Raw genomic sequence first — 13,190 nt, 5'->3', positions numbered from 1 at the left:
GCGACGTCGGCTGGGGTAAAAAAATAACCGAGCGCGCCCAAAAACTCAGATCTTAGATCTGAGTTTTTCGGCGCCCTCAAGCAAGGAGCAGGTAATGCTCTCCCTCACTCTCTCTCTCTCTCTCTCTCTCTCTCTCTCTCTCTCTCTCTCTTCTTCTCCACACACACACACACACACACACACACACACACACACACGAGGAGAGGAAGGAGAGCCAGGTATGCTCCTTCCCTCTCCTCATTCTCATGTTCCCTTCCCCTCTTTCTCTCTCCCTCTCTCTCTCTCACACACACACACATACACACACACACATAGTGTTTTTGAGAGAGAGAGAGAGAGAGAGAGAGTACAAAAAAAAACAAAAACGCGCACACACACATACATAAACAAAGAATGCACACACACATTGAGAGAGAAAAAGAGAGAGAGAGCATGCATAAACAAAAAACGCACGCATTGAGAGAGGAAAAGAGAGAGAGAACATGCATAAACAAAAAACGCACACATTGAGAGAGGAAAAGAGAGAGAAAACATGCATACGATCCAAAAAAACGCACACACATTGAGAGAGAAAGAGAGAGAAACTAATTTAACGTCGTAGGAAACTAATTAAAATTAAAAGACCTAAAGATCTAGCCGACGAGGAGTTGAACTCAAGACCTATTATTCAAGAGGGAAATGGCATAATCAATCTATCATACTTGGCATGGGTGATAGAAAGGTTATACCATTTATCTCTTTTTATTGGCACACACATCCACACACGCGCACACACACAAGAAGAAGAGAGTTATAATGTCGTAGGAAACTATCTTAAAAGACGTTAAAGATTAGGTTATATGTAGACTTACATTAAATTAGATTTAGGTTTATTTTTAACTAGATTTACGTTTATTTAAGCTAGATTTAGATTTACGTTATATTAGATTAGATTTAGGTCTCCATAGACTGCGATGCCTGCATGAAGCGAGTGAAGAAAGCCCTCAATGGAATATAGGGTATTGCTGCCTTCACTCATGGTGGGCTCCGTCGATCCAAAAGTACTGGTGAAATGTCTTCAGAAGATAGGGAAGAAGGTGGATCTTCAGGGCGGCAAGAGTCACTACATCCCCGACACAATGACCATCTAGAAAACCTCTAGTCATTAGACTTACGTTAAATTAGATTTAGCTTTATTTTTAGTTAGATTTACGTTTATTTAGATTTACGCTTATTTACGTTAGATCGAGTCCACGCAGGAATTACTTACGGTTTAGGGTTTAGAGTTAGACGAACAGTGAAAAGATCTACTGTGAAAAGATGTTAAGATGAAGTGAAGTGCTACAGCTAGAGAAGAGGCAAAGGGGTTTTGTCCACTACATGCAGTATCATGTAGACGTGGGTGTGTAGATTTCTTGTACCCACAAATATAGGTATTGACCAATAAAGACGAGATTATAACCCGGTGGTTCTGATCTCCGTGCACCTCTAGACCGAGGTGTGCGGGGATTGGACATGACTAGAGAATGTGAGGTAAAGAGAGAGAGAGAGAGAGAGAGAGAGAGAGAGAGAGAGAGAGAGAGAGAGAGAGAGAGAGAGAGAGAGAGAGAGAGAGAGAGAGAGAGAGATAAGACGAAGAATGCCAATAGAATATTAAATTTGTTGTCCAGGTTATAAGTTTTTTATCCTCATTATGAGTAGCGACGAGGATGTGGGACCGTCCAACCGAAACACCTATCTCTCAACGAGGGTCTTATGTCCTTGTAATCAATGCAAGCATGCTGTGCGACGGACAAGACGTGTTTCTTTGCAGCACGTTCGCGAATTTGGCGAGTTCGATCCATCTATTATAGATCGAGTTGTTGCCAATTATAACTCGTCGGACTCTGACGCTGGCCAACAAGCAGCAATCTTGCAACCCAATAGACGTGTTCGCAGGCGCTTTGGTCAAGCAGCATATGTGAGGACCACAAGATGTAGCCTCTGACAGCTCGGGGGATGATCATGCAGAGCACATTCCCAACGAGGCAATGTTTGAGCCCGAGATTGATGAAATGATCGAGACGATCATGGATTCAGAAAGGCTTATCTATGATGATATGAAAAGTGAAGCCGATACGCCATTGTATAATGGAGCACGTATGTCTAGATTGAAAGCACTCCTGGTTCTTCTCAACATGCAGGCAAAGTTTGGATGGAGTGACACTAGCGTCACAGCGCTTTTCAGGTGATCTATTACAATTAGTTTACTTTAATAGAACTCTAAATGTATAATGATCTGATAGATTTTTACACGACTGTATCATATTTTTATGTTGTGTAGATTGCTGAAAGAGCACATACTACCAGCTGACAATGTGATGCCAGATTCCCGAGATGAAGCAAGAAAGATTTTGCGAAACTTGGGGATGGATTACAATTCTATCCACGCTTGTCCTAATGACTGCATTCTTTTCAGAGGGGAATACATAGACATGGAGAAGTGTCCGAAATGTGATTCCGAAAGATATCGAGTAGATCTCCACGGGACAAAAATTCCACAAAAGGTTTTGCGACATTTCCCTCTGCTTCCTCGCATCAAGCATTTCTTCGAATGTAAGTCCATGGCCGCCCTAGCATCATGGCATGAGGAGAATAAATCTTCGGATGGTGTGCTACGAATTCCTGCAGATTGCGTAGCGTGGAAACATATAGATGGAACATGGTCGGATTTTGCCAGGGAAGCTCGAAATTTGCGCTTAGGCCTGGCTATGGATGGCGTAAATCCATTTGGTCAAAGATCAACATCTTACAGTGTATGGCCCGTTGTCATCGTCAACTACAACATTCCCCGTGGTTGACTACGAAGAAGGGGCACCTATGGCTAAGCTTGATTGTGCCAGGGCGATATAAAGTGGGGAATATGGATGTGTATCTTCGTCCACTATTGGAAGAGCTACAACAATTGTGGATTGGCATAGAGGTGGTGGATATGAGCCGACACACAGGACGACGGAATGCTTTGATCAGAGGCATTCTAATGTGGACCATGCATGACTATCCCGGGCTAACAGAATGCTCAGGTGATCTATTGACACTCCTCACTCAGACACTGTAAATCTTGTTTTTTCCCATAGTTGATCTATTATCATGTGTATACATGCAGGGCTTCAAACAAGCGGATACAGAGCATGTGTCACATGTGGACCTAGACTGAATGCACGTAGGGCACCCTCACTGAAGAAGCAAATCTACGAAGGTCATCAAGCGTATCTTCCAGAGAATCATGTGTTACGCGACGGCTTTTTGGGAAGAGAGCCACCAAGGATGTCTGCACAAGCATGATTAGAGCAGAAGGAGATGTGCGATGACGGATTGCCTCCAGGGATGAAGAGACTATCTCTATGGTACGAGTTACCATACTGGCCCCGACTCATGATCAATCACTTGCTCGATCCAATGCACATATTCAAGAATGTGGGTAATCTACTATGGGACCATTTGACCGGCAAGAAAGATACTTTGGGAGCCAGAGTTGACCTTAGAAATGTGGATCGTATGGAGCAATATTGGCCGCAAACAGCGTCTGATGGATCGATAAAACTCCCTAAAGCACCATGGATTTTCACAGGAGCCCAAGAACGCAAAGTAAAAGAGACCATTCGATCTTTGCAAACCCCCACTGGCGTAATGCACTCGCTCCGAACGTGTTTTACTAAAGAAGGAAAGCTTACCGGTTTGAAGTCACACGATTGGCATAAAATGTGTCAGGTACGTTCATAGTGGACTTTAATATCATTGCATAAAATGTGGACTTTAATATCATTGCTGCACATACTTTACAGTTTATTTTACCGGTTGCCATTGAGGGATGTTTGTCTCTCGACATCCGTAACACAATCTACAAACTTGCAAGGCTAGTGCAATGGATCTCACAAAAGGAGATCAACGTAGACTCCATACCATTCGCCAAACTAAATGCTGCGGAGTTTGTGTGCATGTTTGAGAAACATTTTCCTACTACAATGCTAACCATTCAGGTGCATCTTCTTGTTCACATAGTTGATGAGGTGGAAATAGCTGGCACAGTTCATTCCAGATGGATGTTCTTCTTAGAGCGTTTCATGAAAACGCTTAAGGGATATGTGCGTCAAAAGGCACGTCCGGAGGGTAGCATGGCAGAAGGTTGGTTGGTATCAGAGTCCCTAGTGTACATTGGAGAGTGGCTAGACGGATTTGATAAATCCCGGGACACGCTATGGCGAACCATAGATGATGAGCGCATATCTGGGATTGTCATGTGCAATCTCGGTGTTGAGAAGAAGATGACGGAAGATCTAGAGGCTAAAATCAACCGATTTTGCATGCTTCACAATCCAGTGATGCAAAAGTGGATTTCACAATATGAGGATGCAAAGCAAGAGCGACAAAGGGCACGAATCAAGTGGAGACGGGGAAGACGACCACCGATGCACTATCCAGCGGTTCTGGAGAGCCTACCAACCTTCATGAGCTTAAGATGGGTGCACAACCAATTGAAAAGCGCACAACAATGCGGTGATGAAGTGACTGAAGAAGAGTGGGAGTACTCTCGGGGTTGCGCGACCAAGGTAAGTTTGCAATGTACGACTAGCAAGTGACTTTATTTATAAACGTTTGAACGGCCACTCATAATCTTTGTTTGTTGTAGTATAAGTCATACACAGCAGCATGGTGTAAAGGTCGACATTTTAGGGTGGAACGAATCGACAAAAAGCGTTTTACTCAAGATTGTGGAATCATGGCAAAATTTGAACAGTCTAGTCGACGACGTTCCTCTGATGCAGATCCTGTGGTGGCGGAACTCACTTACTTCGACACGCTGCAAGAGATTTTGAGGATCGATTACAAAGGATTTTTTGTCGACTTGTTCGACGTGCAATGGTTCAAGATAATCATGGAGGGTCGCAACGCTACTGTGCGTAGAGGAGAGTCTGGTTTTCTTGAGGTGGATTCTACTAAGAAATGGACTGACCTAAGAGACACTTTCGTACTACCCGAGCATTGTGAACAAGTAAGTATGTAAATAGTTAACATCCCCCTTTTACAAGTTATGTGCTTGAAAGCTCTCATGTAAGTTATGTGGCTCTGGCAGGTAATATTTCATCCTACAAAGTCTACATCAAACTGGTGGTACGTCATAGAGGTAGCCCCTCGTAGTGCAAGGACGTATGAAGGCTACCATGTGCCAATCACAACGACATCAATGGAGGAGATCAGAGAAGATGCTCAATAAGAAGCCGCTGCGGTGGTGCCAGACGAGCATCAAGATGCTACTACTCTATATGGGGTGCATGCAGAGGAGCTACAAAATGAAATAGAGGATATGTGTTTAAACGGAGAGCTCTATATAGATATAGGAAGTTATGCTGAGTTATGCGAGGATGAGAGAGAGATCTCTTAAAGCCACAAATATTGTATTTGAACAATTTTGCTCCGTGTTGTAAAAGCTCTGGCTCTCTAAGTACCTTCCATGGTGTATAACGCTCTTTTCTACTCGCGCTCACATCTTTTGATTGAAAATCTGAGTTTTCGACTTGCCTCTTCTATCACTCGATTCATTGCGTCATTGTATTTATATGCGTCATTACGTCATTGTATTTAATGGTCTTTGCGTCATTGTCTACTCTATTCATTCAATATTAAGTTTAAATATTCGTGTGTTTAATGCAGGTATGGATGATGAGGAGTTTCTTTCTTCTTTGTCACCGCAGCAGAGACAGTGGTACGTGGAGCGTCATCGCTCTGGCGCATCATCGCGCGTTCCTACTCCATCCGCATCTCCCTCTCTTTTGGAGCATTCGGCGCGCTCCGAAGCTTCGGCGTCGACAAGACGAGCTTCACACTCATCTAGACACCGGCGCTCTAGTGGTGGCGGTGGCGGTTGTTGTGGGGATTCCGCCACCGATGCCTCCACACCGCCTCGTGTTCGACGAGGCTCTTTACCCTCCCCTTCTTTGCCCGCCCCCACACCAGCCACAACATCGCCATCTACGCCAGGTTTTGCACGGCTGACTGTTCCTAGAAGCTACACACCTCTACCTACTCCGCCAGGAGCCACCCCACTCGACACTCCTCGCTTTGGGGCCCAGACGCCGGTGGAGACACCTGACGTCCGTACCCCCAGCGACACGCCGCTAGAGACCCCTGCCGGGACACCCAGGTTCACGCGTCACCGGCCAGAGGGCTTGCCTTACTCCGTCGACATCAGCGGTGGCATCATCATGGATGATGACGGCAAGAAGGTGATCTCGCGCATGCGTGGTCTTTGCTCTCAGCTGTTTAGACACTACATACTAAACAAATGGAGTGAAGTACCAAGTGATTTAAAAAACAGAGTCATCAGCATACTTCATGATGAGTTTCCTGTTCCAACACGGGATCAACGCTTCAATGAAGACCTGATGAAGATTCGAATGTGCGAATACTGCAAACACAAGCGTTCCGAAGTGCAAAAAGCAATCAAGAATGGGTGGAACAGGCCAGATTGGCTGGCCAAAGAAGATTGGAAGAATGCGAAGAAAGCAGCGCGCGAGAATCCCTACAAGTGGAAGCAACAAAAGGATGCAGCCAGAGCGCGAGTAGAGGCAGGGAGCTCGCACCACTTGGGGAGCGGTGGATGGGCATCATTTGAGGCCGATTTTGTAAGTGTTTTCACATTGCTCTTTATGCATGTTCGATAGTTTAGGGTTTATGAGTTTTTTAGTTCTAACATAATGAAATCTTTGTATGTTTTGACAGTGGTCGATGACAGGACGTGATCCCACACCGTATGAGCGCGAGTACGCAGGCAGGAAGGGCTTAAACGCCCTGATGGACATTCTCAGTTCTCGCGGCGGCATGGTTAGTATTAGGGTTTACTCTTTTTTATTTTTTGTATTGTTTTATAAATGTCGTTATATGTTTATACTTACTGAAAGCTGTCTTATTGTCTTTTTTTGCAGAATCTGACAGATACGCCGCTTGGACGCGATGAGGCGTCTGACTAGACAACGTCAGTTTAGCCGTAGCTAGATAGCATTAGTTTAGGGTTTCTCATAGCTTATGTATCATGAGACGGATTTTATACGTCTTTTTGAACCATGTATATTATTACATTTGTCACCGCAGTTCCTTTTGCCAATCAATTCTTTATGCCTATGATGTTGTACAATTGTCATTATTACATTTGCCAATCAATTCATTTTGCTTATGATGTGTACAATTGTCAATTTTGCAAACAATGCGTCTTGTGGGTGACTATTTTGGGTCTATTATCTACCTTTGCACTTTTTTTAAAAAGTGAATCAAGTACAATATGGTTGATGGGTGGCAGGGCATTCAATGCCCTGCCACCAAAAAAAATTCTCTCGGGCGTCGCTATAAGCGTCGCTATGAGCGTCGCTATAGTCTTCTGTGTAAACGTCGCTAAAGGCGTCGCTATATGCGTCGCTATATAGCGACGCTTATAGCGACGCTTATAGCGACGCATATAGCGACGCATATAGCGACGCCTATAGCGACGCTCTCGTAGCGATGGTTTTAGCGACGCCGGGGGTTATAAAAACCCAGTGTATTTCCGTCGCTAACAGCGTCACAAGAGCACACAATCTCTTGTAGTGGATGGGCTCATACTAAATATGCATGAGGATTAAATATTATAAAGAAAATAAGGTGAAGGAAGAAAATGACTCTGGAATAATTTATTAGATGAGCTATATAATTTTACCTTATATTCTACGTGTATATATGTACATTATGGAGAATGTTTCCATGCATCTAAATACATGTATCACGATGCTCATCACTGGTTTCCATCATGTAAAAACTAATGCACTATATCGGGGGACATGTGTGCAAAACATGAGCCATGAGCCTCTGGTTGTGAGAGGTGTGAGAGAGAATAAGAATAACACATACTAAAAGATCTGGTAACCATAGTAATCATCAATTAATTGAATAAAACTTTGAGTACAATCTAATCAATAACCAAGGCGGGCTGTTAACAGCACCGTCACTCGGATTAACTGAAAACAAGGAGTTTAAGCTTCCTTTGCAAGATAAGTGGGCGGTTAACGACTCCCAAACTCATTGATATGATTAACAAAGCTTAATTAATGACGGTGTGAGTGGGATGGAAACACACACAATGCCTCTATAATCACCCGACAGACACTCTTGGGATGATACACACAGTCACACTATGGGGCACCACTTGGCTTACACAACCCACCTGGCCAAGATAGGAAACACACCGATGGAGTGGCAGGTGAGAGACTGTCCATTTTCCCACTCAACGTGGAGACACACATACACAAACACACACCCCCAAAAAATTCAGCTCAAAAGAGGAAGATTTTTTATGTTTAGATACAATTGATCTTGGGCCAACGCCAAGCCAACACCAATGGGGAAAATAACTCACACAATATCGATGAAATATGCCACATACAATTACAAATGGTACTTGACCAAAACCCCTCATTTCTCTTTGATCTTTAAATTCTCTATTTGCCTTTTGAAGAGGATTCTCACATAAGCTATCACAGTTCCTCTCCTGGTTCACACACACAGTGAGGATTGGATAGATTTCTTACCATCCCTACTCTTTATCCTCGTGTGTAGGCTGATCCATCATCCATCATCTTTGTCTCCATACACACTCCTATGAAGAACTTTACCCAATGTAAACACAACTTTTCTATTAGCTAAAATTATTTCTTTCAATACCTTCTTCACATTTGTAGCAACCTCTATATCTAATTTTGCAACTTATATGAAGGAATCTTTGCTTTGCTCTTTGTTTGCTTCCTTTAAAATGATATATCCCCCTTGGGTATTTCAGGTGGTGAAACCTATTGTGGTGAAGCTTCTCTTGGAGAAATATTATCTCTACTTTCCCCACTTTTGGTAGCCCTTTTTGAGGTCCCTTCATATCCATTCTCTCATTTGTACTTTTCTTCTAAGATAGGTTTATGCGGTTAGTATTTTGTAATGTATACATGAACTTACAAAGCAAACACTAGATCATTCCACCTTGTGTTTTCATAAATATAATCTCCAGCTTTATGTAGTATATATTTGTAGCTACCTTTCCTTTTATAGCAGATGCTACAACACATGGCCACAACTCATCTGATACATGCACATTATGTCTTAGATCTTTATTTGACACATGCTTGATATTCATTCCATATGTTGCTACCTCAACCCTATTGCAATAGCTTGGTTTGTGGAAATTTCTTACACTGACTTTCACATTTCACCTTTCCCAAAGTTGGTTCCAAAAAGCATTCATGTTTCTATGAGATGAACCCTGCCATCCTTGAAAAATAGAAGGTCTTTGATCAAAGCATCCTTAAAGCTGTCACAATCTCTCCTGGCATGATCAATGCTATCGCACCATATACAAATATTTACAAAACCTTTCTTAATTGGAGCTCTTTGTCCCAATGGTTTCCCAGATTGTGAATCTTCCAGCCTTGCCAATTTCAACATCTCTCGCATGACCTTTACCAATTCACCTAGCATGAACCCTTCCATTTTTGGAGTTGAAGTAAATTGGCTTTTATGGCCTTTCTGATGTGATAGAGAGAGAAGTACCATTAGACACCACCATTTTGTCTCCCCCCAATGTCACCTCATGGCAAGTAGTGAGATTGCATCTTCCACTTCTTTACATTTTATTCTTAATACTTGCTGTGTACTCTTATCTTCCAATAGTAGTTCAAGATTCTCATTGAACCTTTGGTCCTACAACTTGGTAGAACAACTCTATCTTTTCCCTATTCAAGGGATCTCTTTTTGTTGTGGATAATTGGGAATAGCAATGCTCAAACTTCTTTAATAATTCAATGATGGAAGTTCATTCCTTTAGCTTTGCAACCCACTCAAGGAATGCCCTTTTTGTAGCCCTTTCATCATCGTCTATGAAGTATTCATCCTTTAGATCTGCCTTAAAACCTTCCCAATCTTTGCCATGCTAAACCCTTAAGTTTTCCCATAATCTTGAATCTCTGGCACCGCAACAAGCACAAATATCCTCATCATCTCGATTCCTAGCACCTTGTTTCTCATAGTGACGAAGAGATTTTGTGGTTGAGACTTCTCTTCTTTCTTGTTAAACTCTTGCATTGTCCTAGCATCAAATTGCATACCTGGATATCCTTGTTGATCTGCCATGGTTGAAGACTTGAAATGCCTTTGCAAACCCTCACCCTTTCTTATTTCATGTCGGTCTCACCAAAATAATGTTGAAAAATTAGCATTCTTGCTAGGAGAGCGCAGAGCCTCTAGCTGCGGGAGTTTGTGAGGAATTGCAAGAGACTTTGGCACGTTCAAACTTAGTAGTTAGTGGTAATGAATTTTTGTATAGCCACGGTAGCTTCACTCTCTTGCATGCACATATAGACAAAACCCCTTATGCAAAACAAGGAAAAGTTGAAAATGTTAAAGCTCAATTCATATTTGATCATGGATAGAATAAAAGGGGTTAATTATTTATTATTGATGGCTAATCTTTGTGTACCAAACATGCTGTGATTATCCTTTTAAACTATAGTTTAATGCTCATGGTGATGAAAGAGGAAGAGGAATTTCTTGTTATCGTTGGGGCTCAAAGAGAAATACTATAATTATCAGCGGAAGTGGATTTAATGGCTAATACTTTGATTCTAAGGGGTTGTACAAGTGAAAGAAATGAGAATTTATTCCACTCGGATTGTTTTTCTAGTTGCTTCAAGGAAATTGAGCATGAACATACTCTTGTAAGTACTAAGCACAAAGGAAGACAAACATTGGAAAAGAAAAGAATAAACTCATAATACACAACTTATGCGACATATGAGGAGTGTGGCACATATTTTATTATCCAAGTTCCACAAGATTGATGCCAATTTGATGAAGGTGTAAGAAGAGATTTCCTTTAAGAGGCTTATTTAACCACCAACAATAAGGATTCATTGATAAGAGATGGTTATATAGAGCACATGAGAGTTTACAATGCTAACTATGAGGGCGAGAGTAGTACATGATGATATTAGTATGAGCTTGTCTTGAGAAGGTGGAAGATCTTGGCTCAAAGGAATGCATGAGCTTGGCTCGAGAGAGCTTGGCTTGATAGATATTGATTTGATAGAGTGTGAGTGTGCTTGGGAGACTAGATCTTGTCTTGATATTATGCCAAAGTCACGAAAGAGGGACCCTACTTATAGGTGAAGTTTCCTCCTTAAGGAGAAGATATTTGGTAGCATTCAAACAAGTGTCGAGCTATTTGTGTCACAAGTGTTTACCATGTGAAAAATATGAGTAGCGCTCATCTATTTGCTTCTCTAATTCTTTATCTCAAAATATCTCCTTGTTGGTGATGACACTTTTCCTGCTAGAAGCCTTCTTCTTGCCCCTTGCTCTTTCTCTTAGATGCTTCTAACTCTAGAAATCTTAGGTTTGCTTAAGTTGTCATTTGCTTCCAAAAGTAAACTCACCGTGGTGGACATAAGCATGCCATGTAGCCTTTGACTAAAGTTTATAATAGGATTGCTATGAATTTAAAAATGATACATGGTAGGAAAAATACAAACTAGTGCATTGCCTTATGTCGTGATGGGCTCATGCCAAATGTGCATGAAGATTAAATATCATTAAAAAAAGGTGAAGCAAGAAAATGAATCACGGAATATTTATTAGATGAACTATATAATGTTACCTTAAATATTATGTGTGGATATGTCACGCCAAGGGCATACCCAAGGGGGTCACAGACCCGAGCTAGTAGGTGGCCGACTGCCAGTGTGGAACAAGGGATTCGGCAGCCAAGGGCTATATAAGGGAGGTTGGGCGGTGAATCCAGCCAAGGCAATTCCTTGGCCTCATAGTGGTATCAGAGCTAAAATTAGCCAAGGCAAGGATGTGGTATTTTGATTTTTTGCATGTACATGCAAGGGCACCGTGGAGTTCTGTGTGCAGAGCCTCTTGAGGCGAGGGGAGGTGACGAGACGACCGGCTCCAAACCACTTGTGGTGACACTTGACGGGAGCGTGAGCAAGGCTGCAAGGAGCCCATCACTATAGCAGGCGAGGCCAAGCACACAATCAAAACCTTCTGCCTTTCTTTCTCTTGGTAGCCTTGCTATGAATGCCATCGCCAATCGCACACCCGGTTTCATATTGCACTGCCCTAAGGCCTTTGGCCTTGGGAAAATTACTTAAGATAGGGTGCATTCCTACCCCGGAATACACCCCATACAAGCAACACACAACCCCGGCATACACAATTTGGTAAGGTCTTGCATCTTGCCACATCCTTTGACAAGCCACCAGTCGCTGAAGTATGTGGGTTTATCCGTGGTTTGACGCCATAGCTTACGAAGCACGTCAGGACTCAAGACCCTAAAACACTTGAGGAGTCCATGGTGAAAGCACACATTCGTGATGATCCAGATGAAAAGAAATCACATAACAATCACATGCCTACTAATACACATGATAATACACGCCCACATCATGGGCACAATAAAAGGAAATTTCTAGTAGCCAATTTTGAAGAAGCTAAAAAACCCAAGGGGTTTGGCGGTTCTCTCTCTCCTAAGGAATTTAAGTAGACTAAAAAAGAGAAGTTATGCTTTCAATTCTTGGGAAGCGTCCATGGAAAAAAGGATTGTCCCAAGGGAAAATCTATTGCTCACAGCAAGGAGAAAGCAGTGCACACGGTGCAGCTGCTCCGTCTTGAGTCTTCCTCATGTTTCTCTACAATGGAGGTAACACACACTGAGGTGGTGCGATGAATGCTGTATCACAGCTTCCACGTGGCAATAGACCTTCAGTGCACATAAGTTAGTGCATATGCACGGATCTCTTCAAGGGCACAATGTGCGTACCTTGGTATATGACGGTGCTATTCATAATTTCATTAACTATGGATTATATAAAAAACTCAAATGGACCCAAACTCCAAGTTCCCACCACTACAAGGTAGCAATGATGAATGTAATTATGATTCTGAAGTATGGGATACTCAAGTTAGAGCTATACCATTGGAAATACAAGTCTATTCCATATCCTTGGATTTCTAGGTTATGAATATGGAGCGGGCAGGATGTGGTACTTGGTAAAGAATGGTTACATAGCCTAGGACCATCACTAAAGCGTAGCTACAAGAACATTAGTATGATGTTTGAATCCCATGGCCCACATGTGTTGTTGTTAGGAGAGAAGGAT

This window comes from Adiantum capillus-veneris, chromosome 27 (genome assembly GCF_014529385.1).
Source record: "Adiantum capillus-veneris isolate H3 chromosome 27, ASM1452938v2, whole genome shotgun sequence".
NCBI lineage: Eukaryota > Viridiplantae > Streptophyta > Polypodiopsida > Polypodiales > Pteridaceae > Adiantum > Adiantum capillus-veneris.
This window is presented reverse-complemented; position numbering follows the sequence as displayed.